This window comes from Taudactylus pleione, unplaced genomic scaffold, assembly GCF_031769625.1.
Source record: "Taudactylus pleione unplaced genomic scaffold, aTauple2 ptg000218l, whole genome shotgun sequence".
Lineage (NCBI taxonomy): Eukaryota > Metazoa > Chordata > Amphibia > Anura > Myobatrachidae > Taudactylus > Taudactylus pleione.
This window is the reverse complement of record NW_028284620.1, coordinates 12,856,322-12,877,687: the sequence shown is the minus strand read 5'-3', so window position 1 is coordinate 12,877,687 and position 21,366 is coordinate 12,856,322. Positions and strand designations below refer to the sequence as shown.

At 44.9% G+C, this 21,366-nt stretch overlaps 1 protein-coding gene across 2 annotated transcripts in view; it reads right to left on the bottom strand.

The window, feature by feature from the left end:
• SORBS2 (sorbin and SH3 domain containing 2) overlaps window positions 1–21,366 on the bottom strand; it is a 325,434-nt gene that overhangs the window by 245,847 nt on the left and 58,221 nt on the right. For both annotated transcript variants that reach the window (XM_088478777.1, XM_088478776.1), the window contains exon 2: window positions 2,052–2,185. The gene's annotated coding sequence lies outside the window, so the exon portion shown is untranslated. The remainder of the gene's footprint in view (window positions 1–2,051; window positions 2,186–21,366) is intronic.

The following is a 21,366-nucleotide window of genomic DNA, read 5'->3' as shown; positions in this document are numbered from 1 at the left end:
AAATCTGTGGAGACCACCAGCCTACTTCAGCATCCTCTTTATGTATTTGTCCATGCTTGCCATTATTTCGACGTAACGTTGTTGGACAGGTGTTCGTATGTAGTGTAAGTGTTCCGTGGTGTAGATGGAATTGCAGCCTGTTCAGTGGTGAGCATACTGTACGCAGAGATCGGTCTCATTTCAGAAGATCTCTTGCACCAAGGCTCGGACAAACTGCGCACTTTCGCAAGTAGATAAGGGCAGTGTGGCGAACTCTGAATGCAGGCAAAGATACGCATGTATCTCTAAGCACGCAATGTGACACTGATTCAGCCGCTGTATATTTTGGGCAAGAAACAGGTTTCCGATAAATAACAATGCACAGATCTGACATGGTTCATCTTTTATGAAGACTGGTCATCTCTGCGGCAGATCCTGTGCGTCACACATTGAACAGCCGGCAGAATAAAATATATTTAAACAATTAGTCAATGTTAAAAGCCACGGACTGTCTTAACAAATTACGGGAATTTAACAACAGCAAAAAAAAATTTTGTAAACAGCACTGAGAAGTTGCATTAATAAATATTTACAACATAATGTACATTTTATTTTAACTTTGTGCAGTAACCACGATGAATACATGTTAAGTGCTCCGTGTATAGCAATGCAGTCAATGTTTTCATTTTGTTGGGACACAAGTAACTGTAACATATGCACAGCAGGACCTCTCACAGTCTGACCTCTGTGCAGACTGCACTGCCTGATAGTTACTGTCCACACAGAGAGGAAGCCAAGGTGGGCAGGTGTCTAAAAAAGGAAAGCATCCTAATTGAGGCTCGGCGTCTCCAGTCTTCAGAAAGGACTCCAGTCCTTAACAATTTGGGATGTGCTTGGAATGACTGAAGTGGTTGGCGATACAAGATAGCACTGTACACTACGGAATGTTTTTTGTCTTTTTTAGGGAGGGTTGTGAGGACAAGAACTTCTAATCACCAGTTTATACAGGATGTGATTTTCTAATCCATGCTGACTTTGTAGCCCTTTCACAGCATATGTTACAATATATAACTAAAACCACAGGCATTTCATTTAGTATCCTGTGGTTGTGGAGGACAATTGCCAATTACTACTAATGATGCCCACATAACAGGCACCTAAATCACTGATTGAAAAAAAAAAGGAAATAAAAAAATATTTTTGTTGACCAGTAAAACCATTACAGTGAAGCTGGGCACACACACTGTATGGTAGATTGTACGATATTTTGTTCCTGTACAGATTGTAACAATATATCATACACATATAGTATGTACACCTGATCCATCATTGCCGGCCGGCGTTCAATGCATCGTCCCATCTGCTTTGCTGCACAGAAGATGGGACGATGCAATGAACGACGAGGTGTAGTTACACGTAACGATACATTGCGCTACACGTAACGATACATTGCGCCATTGTATGCCGGATCATGCATTGTGCACGAGAAGTATCGATAAATCACTCGCTGCATCGCACCGTTGTATGGTGTGTACCCAGATTTACACTAAACCCTCAAATACCACCTGGTGGGAAACTATACTTTAATGGTGCCATATATTATGCAGCTGCAATCACATATTATAATATATATAGCTACCAAACATTACTAGGGATGACATACTGTAAGTACAGAAGGTACTGATTCTACTTAGGGAAATAAAATCCATACAGTATACTGCCTTTGCAGCTGGTGGTAACCAGAAGATAAAACAAATATATATATATATATATATATATATATATATAATGATATCCTTAGGATGAGCACCAAGTTTGGTCGATGCAGCATGTGTGTTTGTAGGCTGCAGTGGCATTGCCTATCTTGCTGCAGTTCCAGGTGACAAACAATTAAGGCATTCATGATTTATGAACAATAACAACATTCATCCTGATAGAACTCAGCACCCAGCAACACTTGGCAAAACTCACAAAAACTATATACGGTTACCCCTTGCCACACTGAACCTTGTACCATATATAATGCACCCAGCAGACAGCATACAGTGAGGAATGGACAGGACTGTACCTACCAGACAGGTGCGATCAGACCTCCAGGACAAGTGCTGCCAGGTACTAGTGTTGCTCTCAGCTATGCAGTCTGTGTTTACTTAAAGAAAAGGTTTCAGCTGTAACAGTTTCGGTTTTACCCAAATCCAGAGAGTGCCTACAGGGAGCAGGAAGAGAGACACGGTCAGAGAGAGCAGGAATTTCAGCTGCTACTGTTCTCAGAGCATTGAGCTATTTCCAGCAGAAGCAGGGTTTGTCTGCAATCAGACTGTGTGCAGGAGAGACCTCCCTTTCTTCCTCTCCAGGGGCTACCTATCAAACTGGTTCCTTTACCACATCATTACAGTGAGAGCAGGCACAGGGAACATGCCAGCCTGCATTACATTTCATGTACCACCAGCACAATAACACTGACAGTGCTTGGTGGTAGTAAATGAATAGTTTCAGGCAGAATGCATAATGGAGTAAATTAGTCTGGAAGTATATTACACCTATTGTTCCCAGACAGGCTATATTCACACTTGGCACAGACGCAGCTCACTGTATCCTCTAGACCAGCGAGAAGCAACCTGATAAAGTTTGGGTCCTGCACTGTGCGACACTCTGGTGCATACACACGGTACGATCTGTACCACCAACAACTTGAAAGATATCTTTCGGTGAAGGCATCCTGCCACATCTCTGAACAGGGAAAGTTGACGATATCATCCAAGTTGGCCTGCATGTACCAACGATCATAGATATCTTTATCGTCCATGCGGGAACGCGCATCGTTGGTCGTTGACAGGTTGGCAGGTACATAAAAATTAACAATATGAACGATAACGTTCAGTTTTATCGCTCCGTGTGTACGCACCTTAACCCTCGAATGGGATGCACATCAATCATTTAGAGAATGAAAGAGACCTATTTGTAATAAGAGATCAGTATAAACAAGCGCTATAACTTATAATAAACAATTGTGATAACAAAAGTAGGAAGGAGCTGGAGGCTGCTAGTGATGGATTGGTGGGCCATATGCGACCCCAGTGCCGCCTGTTGCCCATCACTGCTCTAGACCAGGCTTGTGAGATAAACTTTGACTTTCCAGCTTTTGTAAATCTAGAAGCCCCAGCATGGCAGGGCTTGCTGGGACCCATAGTTCCACAACGCTCAAGAGCCACAGCCACTGGTGCCCTACCTGTCTCTATTACAAACCTTTAACTTTATTTATTCATCCACGTGGTTTCCCACAATAACCTATTTCTCTACTAACAGAGATGAGAAGTTTTTTTTTTACAAACACCTATCCATTGTAAACATTTAAATGTAATTTCAAAGCTAATAGAAATGATGTAATGAAAGTATTGAAAACATCACATGTAGTTATATTATTGCATAATGTTCCTTATAGCATAGTATCCAGTGTACTGATCACCACAGCTATAACTAGACTTTTTGGTGCCCTGTGCCAGAGAGAGCATTGGTGGTGCGCGCCCCCCCCCATCCCACTTTTTAAATAGGGACAAGATGCACCTGAAAAAGGGCCATGGCCTCAAGGGGAAGGGCCAGGGAAGAGAGGGGAGGCCAGGAGATGCTGGGGATAAAAGAAGAGGAAGTTACAAGTGAGAATGATGATAAACAGGAAAACTGACAGGCCCAAACAGCGCCCCCTGCCCTGTGCCATGGCACAGGTCGCACCACCCTAGTTACGGCCCTGCTGATCACCTACATAAAATGGAAGCAGTTACTTTGTGGATTAAACCATTATTCAGTTTCCCAATTCAGCACAAACTAGTGATATCCCTGTGCATCAGACATGTCACTGGTTCCTAGTGAAGTAATAGGCTGCATTCTTGTACCAATGTGGGAAATAGACAGGTATGCTTTAATTAATACATTGTTGCCTGGAAAAAGGTAAAAAGTGTTTTGCATATTATTCCCGTTAAGTGGCCAGAGAAGCCTATAAGCAGCGGTTCTGAAAAATCACTGATTAGAAAATACGTATTTTCTGACTTTATTTTTTGTCAGTGCGACTTTACATTGTTTCTCAAATCCGGTGCTCATGGACCACTACCCGTGCCCGTTTTTTGCATCTCCCAGCTGCAGCATAGGTGCGTTAATTACTAAACGACACATGTAAAAGATTTGCATGTGGTAGGAAATCATTTCACTTGTAATTCCTTGAGGAGACCTGGAAACCAAGCACTGATAATAGGCCATGAGAACCCAACCTTTCCGATATCAGTGGGACTGTCCCGCTTTTCGGGCACTGCCCCATATGTGGTCAGGAAGTTGGGGAACACACTGCAGAGTGCTGGGCTCGACCCACGTCTGACTAGTAACAGGGATGTGATCACATCATACACCGCTGGGAGGTATGCTAGCAGGAGATCTTAGGAATAGCTTTTTCAAATAAGATCAATTGAAAAAGGAGACTAATACAGTTTGAAACAGTGTCTTTTATATGACTTGACAAAGCTTCTTCCGTGTCGGACTGGCGCATGGAGGGCCCACCAGGGGAATGTAGTGGTAGGGGCCTATGCTTAAGGGGTGTGGTCAGCCAGAGAGGGTGTGGCCAGCCACCACAGAGGCTTGGCTAACCATTAGAGAGTGCATGCTCTGAACCCCTGGTGTAGTTTCTATAGAAGTGAACCAACCACCAATGTTCATCGGTGGTCCTGCTCCACCAGGTAACTGACCATGTAATTAACTATGTATATTTTTAGTGAACAGTCTGGAACCTGACAACTAGAGGAAGAGGTGGGCCCTCAGGCAGTAGGGCCCACTGGGGATTTCCCCTTTACCCCTGTGGGCAAGTCCGACCCACAGTGTCCAATTCTTACTGCTTATCTGTGGAGAGAGAAGTTGCATGCCTAAACTGCCGCTGCACTCCATGCACCCCATTTAAAATGCAATGGTGGCAAGACAGAAAAAAAACACTTGTTCAAATCAGCAAGGTCGCAAAGGTATCAGGAGTGGGCCCGACCCTATTTGAGACCCATATTGAGCATTAACAGTTCCAATGCTATTGCATTCCCGGCTGAAATTTCCTAAAAGTTATGTCGGTGTGGCTGATCTCCAATCTTACTGTTCCTGCTATAAAGTATTACCAAAAAGGTTGGGGCGATAAGCTAATAAATTGTGCCTAGGTAATGTTATACGTAAGAAAACAAAATGGGGGGAAAAAGCTGTAACGCTGTTTTTGGTTACCTGTATATCCCAATGCATTTGAATATATATATATATATATATATGTATTTTGTTTTTTATTTGTCACTATTTTCAGCGTACTTTACAATGTCACATTATAAGTACAAGACAGAAAATCATCCCTGTACATGACCACCACAGATACCTCGTTGTGATCAATCTCACCTTGATGAGGCTCTTACACGTACAGATAATATATATATGAACTCTGCTGTATGAACAACTGATAAACAGAAAATAATGCAGTAGTAGAACTGCAATTGCCAGTTATCTTAGAACAAGAAATACAGCTCTGCATAACAATGTACTTGAATATCTGGAGTGGTTGTTATTTGGTTATGTTATTCACAAGCATTTTTTCCCATTCGAAAGTGTAACTCTGAAGAATAGGGATCTATAAAAAAAAAAAATACCCTTCTGCTGCTATGGCAACCCATTGCTGGGGATATCTTTGCATAATAAAGACAATTTTATTTGGGAACATCATCAGACGCAGCTATCTACCGATTCGTTAACCTACTTTCTAGGGGGAATTTCCTTTGTGGTGAAAGCCATGTTTCTCTCCTAGCGGCACAGAATTGTTTAACATTCCCAGTTAATTGTACATGCTCATTACTTAGAAGATTTCATACTTTACATTCTTGTGGAAGTGTTTTTGAAAAGTGGCTGTGGGTCGTTTTTGTTAGCTGCTAGTAGCTTTGTGTTTCGGATCGTTGTGTTAGGAATATGACAAAACAACTGGGCTTCTATTTCTTATGACACTACACTGTCTACTTTCCACTTTAGATTTAAACCATTCATCTTGTCAACTATTTTGGACTATTTGTAACTGGAAGCTCTTGGCATCGCACGTCTGTCACCAGAAACCACGGCTATTCTGTCACATGAAGGTTTGCTTATGTTCGGATGCGTAATCTAGTGACCTGCATAGACACTAGAGAAAAATGATATCATGTTGCATTAAATAATTCATGTATATAATGAGAGCGGTGGTTGGGAAACAATTTTACGTGTTAATAGCATCTTATTTTCTACCAATCTGGCTGTCTGAATGTAATCATTAAAGAGCCTGGCTTACTTTTCATCACATTGTTGCGTGTTCTACAAGACACCTCGGTCTCACTGCGAAATGCCATCTGCACAAATGCATACGTTTTTATAGATCAGGAATGTGATAACATTCTACATTTATCAACACATACAATACACAGATATTGCCATGTAAAACACTGAAAGCATTAAACATGCAGATCTAAGATTATTTAGGAGCTATACTGTGGCCACACATTGATCTTGTGTTACACTAGTAAATCCTACAAAAAAAAAAAAAGTGAGACTAATGGGGGTGGTTTCCTAAAGGCATACCTTTAATATTAGTCTGTCAGATCTCTTTGCCTCCGTCCTGTCTAATCAGGTGTGAACAAATTCCATGCTTTCTTTCTACCCCTGGCTGAGCAGGATGAAGGCAAAATCCAATTTGTCAAGTTGTCAAAAAGTTAGTGAATTTAGTAAATAATACTCTAACTTTTAAAATCGTATCTCCACAATGTCCCACGTTATTCAAGCAGACTGAGCTTATTATAATGTAATTATTTATAAAGCTTTAATATATTACTCAGCACTGTACACTGAGGAAATTAGAATAGAAACAAATTGAATACAACTACAGGAAATAGAAAATAAAAAATGCCTTTGCCCAAATAAGTTTACAGTCTAAAGCTGGCCAGACACTTACCAACTAGCCGTCACACCGACTGAGTGGCCACTCAATATATCTGGCCAGCCATCACAACTGTGATGTTAGTGTCGGAGGTCACTGCAGCCAGGATACGGGTGGTCGGTGGGTCGTCCGTATACACATGCAGATGCACCGGTATATATCTTCCAGACCTGGTATGTCAGTGACGTCATTCACAGACATATCGGGTGTACTAACCCGCCAATGCACTACCAATATTTAATTTTATCAAACAATATGGGGTCTATTTACTAAGCCTTGGATGGAGATAATGTCGACAGAGATAAGGTACCAGCCAATCAGCTCCTAACTGACATTTTTCAAACACAGCCTGCGTCATGGCAGTTAAGAGCTGATTGGCTGGTACCTTATCTCCGTTCACTTTATCTGCAGCCAAGGCTTCGTAAATAGACTCCCTACAACTACTAATGTGTTTCCGCTTAAGAGCACCACACCTCACTTGATACATAGTATACAGTAGGTAGCAGAGTAACAATTGTAGCTGCTGGCGGGGATGGTGTGAGGCTACTGTAAGGCAGTAGCATTATCAGTCATGAGTATTAAAGGCACCATTGGTGACTTGCATATATAGGCAGCTGTCATAGGTGTGGGTTGGTTGGTATAGGAGAGACAGTGGAAGGTGAAGGCATAGCAGGCTTTGTAAACATCTGGCATCCCTGCATGTCTTGTTCCATTTAGATAACCTGGGTTCGGAGAAGTCCATAGGTTTTTTTTTTTTTGCTGAATGGGCACTACTATGGTTCTCTGCCAGCTCAGAGAACCAGCGTGCCCAGTATTTATGTATCATTATCACTGATAGACAGAGCTAAGACACTTGTTCCCCATTTTTACAGAAGTTGTGGTGACAGCTGTTGCCATCAATGAGGCCGCAGAGATCACCAAAGGAGGAATAGAGATGGCAACAGCAGTAACAGTTGAACTCACTGGCCCCATTAAGTGCCCTGAGATGCATGGCGTAACTACAGGGGGTGCAGTTGCTATGGGGCCCGCCGCTAGGGGGGGGGGGACAGATTTCCAGCAAGCAAATTGCACTTTTCAATATAAAGTTTATTTAATCCGGCCCTGCTGCACCCTCTGTAGTTAAGCCGGCATACTGCTTTCAAGTCCTGTACTGCTGGGAAGAGCCACCCAGAGCCGCAACAGGAAGCAGCGCAGGAAGAAGATGCAGCTGGAGAGTCTGCTGTCAGCCTAACGCGGTGAGTACAGCCCTGTTCCCCGGGCCTCCCTCCCGCAGTGCGGCCAGAGTCTACCCGCCCCCGCTGCTGACGGTCAGTCACAGAAGGACACACGCTATCCCGTGCCCTGCTGCAGCGCTGCTGATGCCCCCAGTGCCGGCCAGACTGTCCCTCATAATACATTGAACTCCCCTCCCTCGGATGATTGAGGGGAGTCAGTGAGATGCTACAGGGGGAGTGAGGTGCTACAGGGGGACTGACGGGTGCTACAGGGGGAGTGAGGTGCTACGGGGAAGTGAGAGGTGCTAAAGGGGGAGTGAGGTGTTACAGGGGCAGTGAGGTGCTACGGGGAAATGAGAGGTGCTAAAGGAGGAGTGAGGTGCTAAAGGAGGAGTGAGGTGCTACAGGGGAAGTGAGAGGTGCTAAAGAGGGGGGGAGTGACAGGTGCTACAGGGGGAGTGACAGGTGCTACAGGGGGAGTGAGGGGTGAGGGGTGTGAGATGCTACAAGGTGAGGGGAGTAAGAGGTGCTATGAGGTGAGGGGAGTCAGAGGTGCTATGAGGTGAGGGGAGTCAGAGGTGCTATGAGGTGTGGGGGGTCAGAGGTGCTATGAGGTGAGGGGAGTCAGAGGTGCTATGAGGTGAGGGAGTGAGGTGCTACAGGGTGAGGAGAGTGAGGTGCTATGAGCTGACGGGAGCTAATATATATATATATATATATATATACATACACACACACATATATATATATATATATATATATACACACATACATATATACACATACACACACACACACACACACACACACGTATATACATTTATATAAATGTATACACTCTGGATGAGACCTGAGTTGTGGGCCCCTTAAGAATTTTGCTATGGGGCCCACAAAGTTGTAGTTACGCCCCTGCTGAGATGGTATTCCGTAAATCTCCATAGCAACCCCGTCTGTGAAAGATGGCTCTCCTCAGTGTTACCATGTCATCTGCCACTGTCCTCACAAATGTGTAACAGAGGGAAATGGGGCACAGAGTGCATTTACTGTAGAATGCAGGCATCTCCAACTGCCACCCACATGCTCTAATTTAATGTCAGATTATCCATAGGATGTAACCATTTTGCTCATTCGCACTCAGAAACTATACGGATACTGACTAACACAGAGTAGTGCCAGAGAACCGGATGCCAAATCTAAGGGGGAGATGTATCAAAGCTTGGAGAGAGAAAGCATTAACCAATCAGCTTCTGTCATTTTTCAGATACAGCCTATAAAACGACAGTTACACTAGAGCGCTGTCGGGCGGATTTGCCATTTTGTAATGACAAATCGCCTACATCTCTCAGTGTGTACGCTCAATATGCATGTGCCCGTGGTTGCTAGCGATGTCAGATTTGACGTGCTGCACATCACCTGACGATTTTGCATGCAACCTGTTGTATGTCAATGAAGGACGGAACGAGTGATTGTTCCATCGTTCATTAATCGCTATAGTGTGTACCGGCAATCATGGGATGTTCAGGGCGTCGGCACCATTGCCGGTCGTCTCAGGGTGCACCCAGCTTAAGAATCTAATTGTCTGATATTTTCTCTCTCTCCACTTTATCGCTCTCCAAGCTGTGATACATCTGCCCCCTAGTATCAGCTATGAACAGTAGTTGCAACACCTTGGAGTAGCTGTGCACGAGCAAGGTGCAGTGCTTCTCTACATAATAATGTGCAATGACCTGTCACATGTGACCCCGTCTCCCACTGCATATTCCAGGTCCATAATAGTTGATAATTAACCAAGCCAGGCATACCCTCTCACCCAATACTGCATAGGTTGCTCAGTTATTTGTATTGGCTGTATTGATACTACTGTATTTTAAAGTGTGATGTGTTATGTTCTTAAATGTCTCCAAGTGGGTTCTGGGTCTAGGTACCGCTAGATTCTCCATCTAGTTGCTATGGACAACTTCTTCACTGGTCCACTTCTCTATTCTATAGAGAGTTTGATACATTTCCCACTAAGTTCCTAAACAATTCTGTGTATTTGTTGCATAAAATTCTATCTGCTGTCAGTGCCCTAACAGGGTGGCAAGGTGCTCTGCTCCTACACCGCCCCGAGTGCATGAAGCCACGCCAAGTGGGCGAGGCCACTAGCACCGGGAAGTATAGCACTGCAGGAGGCACCAGGCAGCTGTATAGACTGCAAGGTACAGTACATGCTCAAAGGACGCCCCGGGCGGCATTGCCTCAGCACCCTTCTAGCCAGATGCAGGGGCCGTGGGACAGCGGCAATGCCGCCCGCAGAACACTGCGCAAAGGCACCGCTCACACACCCCTGGTCACTGCCCTGTGTCCTATTATGGAAAAATAAATCAAAGTATGAAAAAAAAAATCTGTTAATAGAAAAGGATGCAGTGATTTCTAAATACTTATTTTTTTCCAGCAATTTGGAACATCATTGAAAGAAATGCTAAATGACATTAATTTGGTAACGGTTATTTACAGCACACACTTATTACGCAGCACTTTACAATGAATAATTTAGTCAGTCATTCACATAAGTCCCTGCCTCAGTGGAGCTTACAATCTATATTCCCTACCACATGTAAACAAAACACACATATACACAAGGGTTAATTTTTGATCAGAAGTCAATTCCAGGAGAAACTGGTGCACCCAGAGGAATGCAAACATTGACCATAGTTGGCTACTTTTGAAAAAGCATTTCAGGGAGATTGTGAAAGCTGCACCTAGGAGCGCGCGTCAAAGTGGGCGTGTACTGATACATCCGAGGAGCGTGTCGAAACTATATCTTCATAATGGGGGTAAGGTACAATCAGAGAGATTTCTAGACTCTTCAGGGAGTCAGGGAGATTGCTCCTATTTCAGGGAATCTCCCTGACAATCAGGGAGGGTTGGCAAGTATCACATGGAGAGGACATGCGAACTCCACACAGGCAGTGACTTGATAAATAATTAAACTCATGACCTCAGGGCTGTGAGGCAGTATTGAAAACCACTACGCCAACGGTGCTGCCCAAAATAACCCCTTTCATACACTGCTCTAGTATATAGCTAATAAATAACATGATTACCAGTGCTCCATACGGTCACTGTACAATTAGGTCGTGTTTATGTAACAGAATCACAGTATCAGCAACTTTCTGCAGTATTTATTGAGATAAATCCATAGCTGTATACAGAGTGAAGGCTGGATTTATGGAAAGGCAACTTAGGTCTGTGCCGAGCGGGATGCAGTCAGGAAGTCGACAGACGGAATCCCTACCGCCGGCTTCCCGACTGTCTAATCCCGGCAAGGGTTAAATGACATGCGTCGATCCCGACGCCTGTCATTTTACCTACGCCTGGAGACCGACACCCAGCTTACCGATAGGGTTCCCGCGGGGGACTTCGGGTTAGGCACCCCCCCGGGAGGTTAGTTTTAGGTTAGGGGAAGGGGGGGGGGTTAGGCACCCCTGGGGAGAGGTTAGGGTTAGGCACTCCCCCTGGGGATTTAGGATTAGGCTGCAAGGAAGGGGGGGTTAGGTTTAGGCACCCCTAAAGAAGGGTTAGGGGGGAAATTAGGTTAGTTATACTTACCTTAGGGACGATCGGGATTTCCTCCTCTGTCGGGATGCCGCTGTCGGGATTAGAACCGCCGGCTGTAAAGCATATGTATTCCGTGCCGAGCACATACCTCCCAACCATTCTAATTTCATTATGATATGGATATGCCCCAGTGTGCCGTAGCCACGTCTCTGCCACAATTTACCATGGGACAATATTGGGAAGTATACCGTAGTGTAGCATTATGTAGTTATTTTCCTATTACAAGCATTTACCTATTAATGCAATTGGAGCCAAGTGGTACTGTATTAATTCACTATTTTATACATATAGGGTGTAATGGGGGTTTGGAGAAAGTACTGCAGTGAAGATGGGTTATTATTGGTACAAAAGGAAAGAGAGTCCTTCAGGCAAGAAAAAACTAAATTTGGCCCATATAAGTATATAGAAACTTGTATTGACCTTGGGGTCAATCCTCACCCTTCAGAACACCAACATTCAGAAAAAAAAAAAAAAAATCATTAAAACTATACGAACTTGCTATACATAAATATTATCACACTCGCAACTGAAGAAAGCTTCCATGTTACTCGTCAGTGTTTACTATCTATTAAGCCAAATGGATAACTGCAAACAAAATTCAAAGACATAATAAAGATTAGTAGCTCACTTTCAGCAGCAGGAGTCACTGTGAAAAATGCTTTGTGGCTGTGACCTCTATAAATCTCTCTCAAGCTGTTGTGACAGGGGGAGGTCTCCCTGTGCACTTCTACAGCAATCTCAGGAATCCCAGTCTACACTCTTCTGTCACCAGGGCACTCGCAATGTTGCCTGGTTTTATTCTTTTTTAAATAGCATTATTCCAAAACCTCAAATATGGAAATCTTGCTGATTTGTAACATATTTAATTCATCCTTTAACAATTCATGCAGCAGCCTCCTTTGGCTTTGATCATCCAATTAAACGGAGACTTCAGATCAACAATTAGTTCACCACAGTGTCATAAGTAGATTACGGATAGAATATTAATGCAGGCTTGTTATCATCAATAAACAGTTTCTAATTTAACAGACCATCATTTTGTTTTTAACATTTCTTTATTCATCAGAGCAAAAAGTACATTACACCATAAAATATATTGAAGACAAAATAGTCATCAAAGCATAAGTCACATAATGACAGTCACAAGGAAAGCAGCATATATCGGGTTATGCACAGAGAAAGAAAATAAAGTTACATTGTGCAGTCCCCTATGCAGGCAAGGTCGCCATTCCCCCCTCAACAACTAACCCATAAATGGGATAAAGAAAATGAGAAACAGGACATTATTTAGTTTGTGGAAGGTAAAGAAATCGTGGGGTCGTCCTGGAAAAATGTGTCTCATACCAAGAAGTACAGCGGAAACAGTTGTATATTTGGCATTTAAGTAATTGGTTCTGTGAACCCTCCCCACAACTTTAAAAAAAAAAAAAAAAAAAGACAGTCTTGGTTTCCTTATGTAAAGTAGTCTCAAGTCAATCCATCTGAAATGCATAGAATAACTTTGTATTGGTTCACATTTGTATTATACTTTTATGAGACACCACGAGGTGATCAATAGTAACTTTTTACTGTCACCCACTCTGCTGATAACAGGAGGTAGCACACAAGATAAGTGGAGGTGAATCTGTCAATGGAGGTCCAAAATTGCCGTATAAGGGGGCATTTCCACATACTGTGCTAAAGGGTTGTATCTGAGGCCCCACATTTAGGGCAATCACTGGTGTCCGACAAACCCATCAAGAACCTGCGGTGAGGGGAGAGAAACTAATTATCTATAAAAAACAGATGTGTCCACATATATCTTACTTCTTTTGCGCTTTAAACAGCCCTTCTAGTCGCGCCATGCCGTGGCATTCTACTTTCCCTTAAAATGAGTCTTATTCTCACAGTGATGTGAATAGGATACACAGGCCGCTTCTGCTGATTAAAATGATGTGCAGCACGCCTATATTCTGTGTGCGACTGTGGGTGCGCGCTGAGACACGTATCATTTTGCATACAGAAACATACAGAGTCGTACACAGAATATAGGCATGCTGCATATCCTTTTAATTATCAAAAGTGGCTTGTGTATCCTGTTCACATCACTGTGCAAATAAGACGCATTTGAATGGAAAGTTGAACGAAAAGACACTCTGCACTCACACGTTATGCTTAATGCGACTTGTAGCGCACAGAGGTAAGATGTATTAGACACATCTGTAATATGACGTGGCAGAGCAATGGCCAGGTACGTGAGATTTAGTAGCCCAAATAATGGGAAATGGTCAATATCTCAGCAATGGGGATGTTGGCACTTAGAATATCGGCGCCGGAATTCCGAAGGTGAGTAGTGGGGTAAAGGGGTGGGTTAGGCACTAGGGGGAGGGTTAGGGTTAGTCACTAAGGGTGGAGGACTAGGTTTAGGGTGCGGGGAGGGGGAAGTTCGGTTTAAGCACTAGGGAGGTGGTTAGGTTTAGGCACTAGGGGAATAGCTTAGGTTTAGGCACCCAGGAGGGAGGATTAGGATACTTACTGACAGCTGTCTGTATCCTTACCCCTGGGATGCCGTTGTCTGGATTCTGACTGCCGGGATCCCGAGCGCTGGCATCCAGTACCCAATCCCAAATAATAAGATTGGAATCACCTCAAAGAGGTTTCACAACAGGTTATAGATTAAAATTAATAAATTATATTTATATATAAAAGTTATATACGGGATCCAACACTCCGATAAAACAATTGCAACACACCCACCTTTTTCTAACCACCCCTGGTCCATAACGGTCATTCACTCCGCGATTAAATCCTCCCTGCGAGCAACATTGCATACGCACCAGGACGCATGTGTCGTGCGACTTACGCACAACCACAGTAAAATAAACCATTGGTGAACTGTATAAATATCGGCATAGCGGACTTCTCCAAATCAGGCACCATAACGGAGAAGTATGAAGGCAGCACTTACAAAATGTTGTGTAAACCATTATATATTGATGTAATAGCAGTTATTTATATAGCGCACACGTTTTCCGCAGAGAATATTTGGCTATTCACATTAGTCCTAGCCCCAGTGGAGATTACAATCTATATTCCCTACCACATGTGTGTACACACACACACACACACACACACACACACACACGTTAATTTTTGTCTGGAGCCAACTAATCAGCCAGCATATTTTTGGACTGTGGAAGGAAAGCAGAGTACCCGAAAGAAGCCCACGTAGGAATGGGAAGAATATAAAAATCTGAGCACAGTTAGGTTCATGGTGGGAATTGAACCAAAGACCTCAGTGCTGTGAGGCAGTAATGCTAACCATTATGCCAACCATGCTGCTCATAAGACGGTGAGTTAGGATCTATGTATGAACTATCTGGCAGTGGAATCTGGGTCTTAGGATCCCACAAATAAATGCCAGTTTGGAAGAAGCATACAGCAGTCATTATAACTGGATTTAGCTATATTACGTGCTGTACGTGCTCTGTAGCTGAGCATATGCAACTCTGAGCAACTAGGATTCAGAGTCGTATGCATGTCTACTGCATCTCCACTTGCAGCTGAGTGTGTGTGTGTGTAAGTGGGCAGCAACTGGGCATTCACTTACATAGGGGTGAATGTTTTGAGAGTGCCTGCAATATTGTCTACATGCCCACATCCCAATTTTCTTGTACCAAGGATTGGGCTGTTGGAGTAGTGTGAAAAAGACTACTTTCACAGGCGAATGTGTAATGGTGGCGCGGCGGCATAGACAGGGCCGCAACTAGGGGGGGGCTAGAGGTGCACGTGCACCGGGTGGGGATTGCAGGGGGGGTGAAAAAAGCTCACTCCGAAAATAGCCGCCGCCAAAGAGGAGACAAATGCTAAAAGGTCCTTACTGGACCTCTAGTGTCTGTCTCCTCCTTGGCGGCGGCCATTTTTGGATGGCCGTTTTCAGCAGATTCCATGCGGACTAGCCGTCCTCATGGACTCTGCTGAAAACGGCCATCCAAAAATGGCTGCCGCCAAGGAAGAGACAGATGCTAGAGGTCCTACTGGACCTCTAGTGTCTGTTAGCAGAGCACAATGTACACAGCGTTCCCGGAAGTGCCGGGAACACTGGCGCTGCCAGGAGAAGATACTGAAAGCTGCATCTTCTCCCGTGAAATCCCCTGGCAACGAGCATAAACCCCCCTGGCAACGAGCATAAACCCCCCTGGCAACGAGCATAAACCCCACGGCAACGAGCTTGAAAACCCCTGGCAACGAGCATGAAACCCCCCTGGCAACGAGCATGGAACCCCCATGGCAACGAGCATGGAACCCCCATGGCAACGAGCATGGAACCCCCATGGCAACGAGCATGGAACCCCCATGGCAACGAGCATGGAACCCCCATGGCAACGAGCATGGAACCCCCATGGCAACGAGCATGGAACCCCCATGGCAACGAGCATGAAACCCCCATGGCAACTAGCATGAAACCCCCATGGCAACTAGCATGAAACCCCCATGGCAACTAGCATGAAACCCCCATGGCAACTAGCATGAAACCCCCATGGCAACAAGCATGAAACCCCCATGGCAACAAGCATGAAACCCCCATGGCAACAAGCATGAAACCCCCATGGCAACAAGCATGAAACCCCCATGGCAACAAGCATGAAACCCCCATGGCAACAAGCATGAAACCCCCATGGCAACAAGCATGAAACCCCCATGGCAACAAGCATGAAACCCCCATGGCAGCAAGCATGAAACCCCCATGGCAGCAAGCATGAAACCCCCATGGCAACAAGCATGAAACCCCCATGGCAACAAGCATGAAACCCCCATGGCAACAAGCATGAAACCCCCATGGCAACAAGCATGAAACCCCCATGGCAACAAGCATGAAACCCCCATGGCAACAAGCTGAAACCCCCATGGCAACGAGCAGGTAATTTTAAAGTAATTAGAAGCCTTACTGTCGGATATAAAATGGTGTCGAGCAAATATGTAAGTGGCACTATGGTAATAGGCATTACAGTGTGTGGCATAATGTGTAATGGGCATTATGGTGTGTGGAATAATGTAAGTCACTATACCAGGGACTTCTGAGTAGTACACTGCCTTATGGAGGAGCAAGGACAAACTCCAGGTACAGGAAGGGAGGGGGCGCAAAATTGCTTCCTTTCACCGGGTGACGGATATCCTAGTTTCTGCCCTGGCATAGAAGAGGCCAACTCAGAAACAGATGCAGATCTCTTCCCGTATTCAGAGAATACAATGCAGACAGCTGGCACGCGACTCTAGATAAGCCCTCTTACCGGAATCAGTATGATTTACCGCTGGCCGCTCAAATCACGACAGCGGAAGCCCGGCAGGGGTGAAGATCCCAACTGCTAATTTAGGTAAGTACCGCTAACCTAATTACCTACCCTAACCCTCCTTTAGGGGTGCCTAACCCTAACCTCCCCTCAAGTGCCTAACCACCCCACTTCCCCGGAACCTAAAGCTAAGTCTCCCGGGGGGTGCCTAGCCCTAACCTCCCCCCCGGGGGTGCCTAAGCCCAACTCCCCCTTCCTCTAGCCTAACCCTAACACTCCCGGGGGGCTGCCTAACCCTAAGTAGACCCTAACCTAACACCCCAACCCCCCACGGCTATCCGCACCCGGTTTACCATTGATCGGGATGCCGGCCGTTCGGGCTCCCGGAATAGGTAAAATGACAGGTAAATGACAGGCGTCGGAATTTCAACGCCTGTCATTAGACCAGGGCTCGACAAATTTTTGTAAAATCTAGGAGCCATCTTAAAAGTTTAGCAGCCAGACCATTGTCCATTACCAAAATATATGAAAGCTTGTATAGACCACCACACATGCCCTTTCAGTGCCCCTCAACCTAGCAGTAAGCCCCGTGTAATAGTGCCCCCAGTAGTAAGCCCCTTGTAATAGTGCCTCCAGTAATAAGCCCCCTGTGGTAAGGCCCCAGTAGTAAGCCCCTTGAAATATAGTGCCCCCGGAAGTAAGCCCCTTGATATAGTGCCCCCCAGTAGTAAGCCCCTTGAAATAGTGCCCCCAGTAGTAAGCCCCTTGAAATAGTGCCCCCAGTAGTAAGCCCCCTGTAATAGTGCCCCCTGTAGATGTACATTAGGCACAACAAGTACAGATATTTAGTTGCCAGTGTTAGTAGTAATTGCTTTACCCCCTCTAATAGTGCCCCCAGTACTAAGCCCCCTCTAAGTGTGCCACGCACGCACACAAAAAAACCCAGAACACTTAGCTTAGGCCAGGATCCTGCGTCCGCTGCCATCTGCCGCTCTTCGGCACTATGGGAGTGACGTCATGGACATCTCTCCCATAATGCCCGGGGGGGAGCCATAAGTCGGAGCTCAGGAGTGAGCTCTGGCTGCCGTTACGGGTAGTCGGGCGTCCGCCGGTAACATTTCAGCGGGTGCTCGGCAGGAGCTTCCCTGCGGCGGCGCCTGTGGGGGGGGGGGGGGGGCTTGGAAATCCCAGTCGTCAGGACTAAAATCTTAGTCGCCATGGCAACCTGGCGCCCTGGATTTGTCGAGCCCTGCATTACACCCTTGCGGGATGCCGACGGTTGGCATTTAGACCGCTTACCCTTTTACCTCTTATTTGCATCTCTACCAAATTCCCCTTTCTGAAAATAACTTTTTAAAAAATGTATAGAGAAAGATAAAAATGTAGCAAGTTCTTGCCAAATTTTCAGTCAAATAGATTATACTTAGTACATTTGAGGTTTTTATTGTGAGCGTATTTCTTTCTGGAACATGTATGAAATATTAAAGCTGGATTAGCAAACCTAGCCAAGTGCCAAAGGCCCAGAGCTCTCAGTGGGCTACAGGACAGAAGACTGCTCTTTAGTCACTTGTGAGTGAAGCAGCATTTTCCATTTAGGTCGTGCCTACATACTGCTCAATCCGACTATGCGACTGACTACCCCATGCAGCGGGATGCGGCTGGTGCCGACGTATCGGGTGGTCAGGCACCGGATTGTGTAATGTGTATCGGCCGCCCAATATGTCGGCCCATCGGCGGTGCAGTCGTCCATCGCATCGCTGGATATACACATCCAGCTTTAGATAAATGCACAGGTTGTTCTAAAGGAAAATAAACCACATTTTTTGCATTGCAGGCTCATTTAAAGACCACAGATCACACAGAGCATATCACTTTTTACAGTTTGTCCACTTATCACATACTTGGATTTTTATTTACAAGGTAAAAGTTAGTTTGTTTAACTACTTGTCTAATGTTGGGTACACACCAGTGGCGTAACTAAGGTGGGGTCCAGCAGGGCTTGTGCCCTGGGCGCCATCGGACCGGTGGCACCGCCAGCCACGGTTCAGGACACTGTGGTCAGCACTACACAGTAACAAACACACAGCCGGCGGCTGTGTTTGTTTTAATTAGCAGTCAATGAGAGTCAGACAGACTCTCATTTACTGCTGCGCCCACTGCCGAAGCTCACTCATGAGCTCCATCTTCCGGCTCCTGCAGTGGGTAATGGGAGAGACGTCATGACGTTTCTCCCATAATGCAGAGCGGGCCGGCCCGGGAGGACGGAGGTGCGGATGGCGGCGGCTGGAGCGGGGATTCAGGTAAGTGTTTTATTTTTTTACACGTGTGTCTCTGCTGGGGGTGGTCGGGGGGAGACACCATTACTGGGGGCACTGCATCGGAGGGGACCACTAGTGGGGGCTACCAGTGGGGGGGACACCACTACTGGAGGCACTGCATAGGGGGGACTACTACTGGGGGCACTATATAAGGGGTTTTCTACTGGGGGCACTGCACAGGGGGGACCACAACTGGACCTGGGGCACTGAATAGGGAGGACCACTAGAGGGGGAACTGCATAGGGGGGAACACTACTGGGGACCTGCATAAGGGGGACCACTACTGGGAGGACTGTATAAAGGGCACTGCATTAAGGTGGAATGTGACGAGAAGGGGTCTGTGTCATGTTGACACGCCTCATTTTTCAGTGACCACATAAATTTTACAATGCGTGCACATAGGGGTGGGGGGGGGCTCCATTTTTTTCACTGTGCTGTGGTCTCCAAATACCCTAGTTGCGCCACTGGTACACACCTGAACCATTTATCTACAGATTGACCGATCTCACCATTGATCTGATGATGGAGCACAAAGTTGTTCATACACAATAAACAACCATCATTGCTACCAAATATATATCTATTCTGAAGATATTGGCCAATTAATATTTTACTCTAACCCAATTGAGTGGTCGGCTGTTTACTCATACACACTGGCAGATGTTCAGATATATCCGTTGGATATATCGTCATTGACTGTGCAGCAGGGCCGAACAGATATGTCTGAACAACGTTCACAGACCTATCTTCTGTACTCACGGACAGATGCACTATGCGATGTTGTTAGTCTGTTAATTGAACAACTTATTATATTAGCATGTACCCAGCCTCAGGTGCATTCTGTTTTGTTTATACATCTTAGGGCGGAATTCAATTGTTTTTATCCCCTATCGCGCCCGACGGAGCTATTCTATTCTTGCTCCTGTCGGGCGCGATCAGCTGCCAAGCGCTACATTTCAGCTCGCAGCCCCTGGGGGATGAGAGCTGAAATGTGCGAAAAGTGACATGTTTGGGCGCCCAAACATCACTTTTCGCGATCGCGCCCAGCACTTTGGTCGGGTTCAGCTGCTTTAAGCGGCTAAACCTGACCTCTATGGGCGCGATCACAGTGAAGAACAGCAGCAATTGAATGGCGGCCCACGATCTCCTGTCACTTTAGACGGGAGATCCGGACCGCATAATCAATTGAATTCCGCCCATAGTATTGATATTCCTTCTGTTAAGTTTTTTCAATGAATAATTACAAAATGCAACATGTTAATTTCTTAGAATTAGTGACAAATAATGAGAATTATCACTAAGTATTTATATATGCTTTATATTGTTATGTCTTATGTCTGAAAGAGGGAGGATTACCTCCTGAAATGTTGTAGTTCTTTCTTCTTATTTGGTTTAGTTCAATAAAATATAGCTGATTGGAGGTATGTACAATCCATTTCTGATACCTTTATTATGCAAAGAGCTTTGGAGACCAAAGGTAATTAACTTGACCAAGAGAATATGAAAACCGGTTTCCTATAAAAGGATGTTAAAGAGTAAATTGTAAACTATACAAAACGTGTGAATACTATCATGTTCTAACCATTTGAACAGTCCTTGCTTGCATAGTAAAATGTGTTTGTACTGTAATATCTAACTTGGAATATAATCATTAACTTCAGAACCGTTACGTAAATCTGTTATGAAATTACTTTTTTAAATTGTATGTGTTTTCGAACAATGAATTAACACTATTGAATATATGCAATAATTATGTAAATGTTAATTTAGATACCGTATAGATTTTAAAGTGGTTGATCAAAGTAAGGATTTACTAACAAAACTCTCATATTCCAGCTGTGCAGCCATTTCTTACCAGTTTCGCTATAGAGGTTTTTCTAATGTTCTAGTTGTTGCCATGTCCTGCCACCATTTTAGCACGCCCTAACAGAAAAACTGTGGCAGCCAACGCTGTATAGACAGTTCTAGAGCTAGATGTCATGCAAAGCATGACTAGGAGTAGAGCGTAACTCCACAAAGGACTA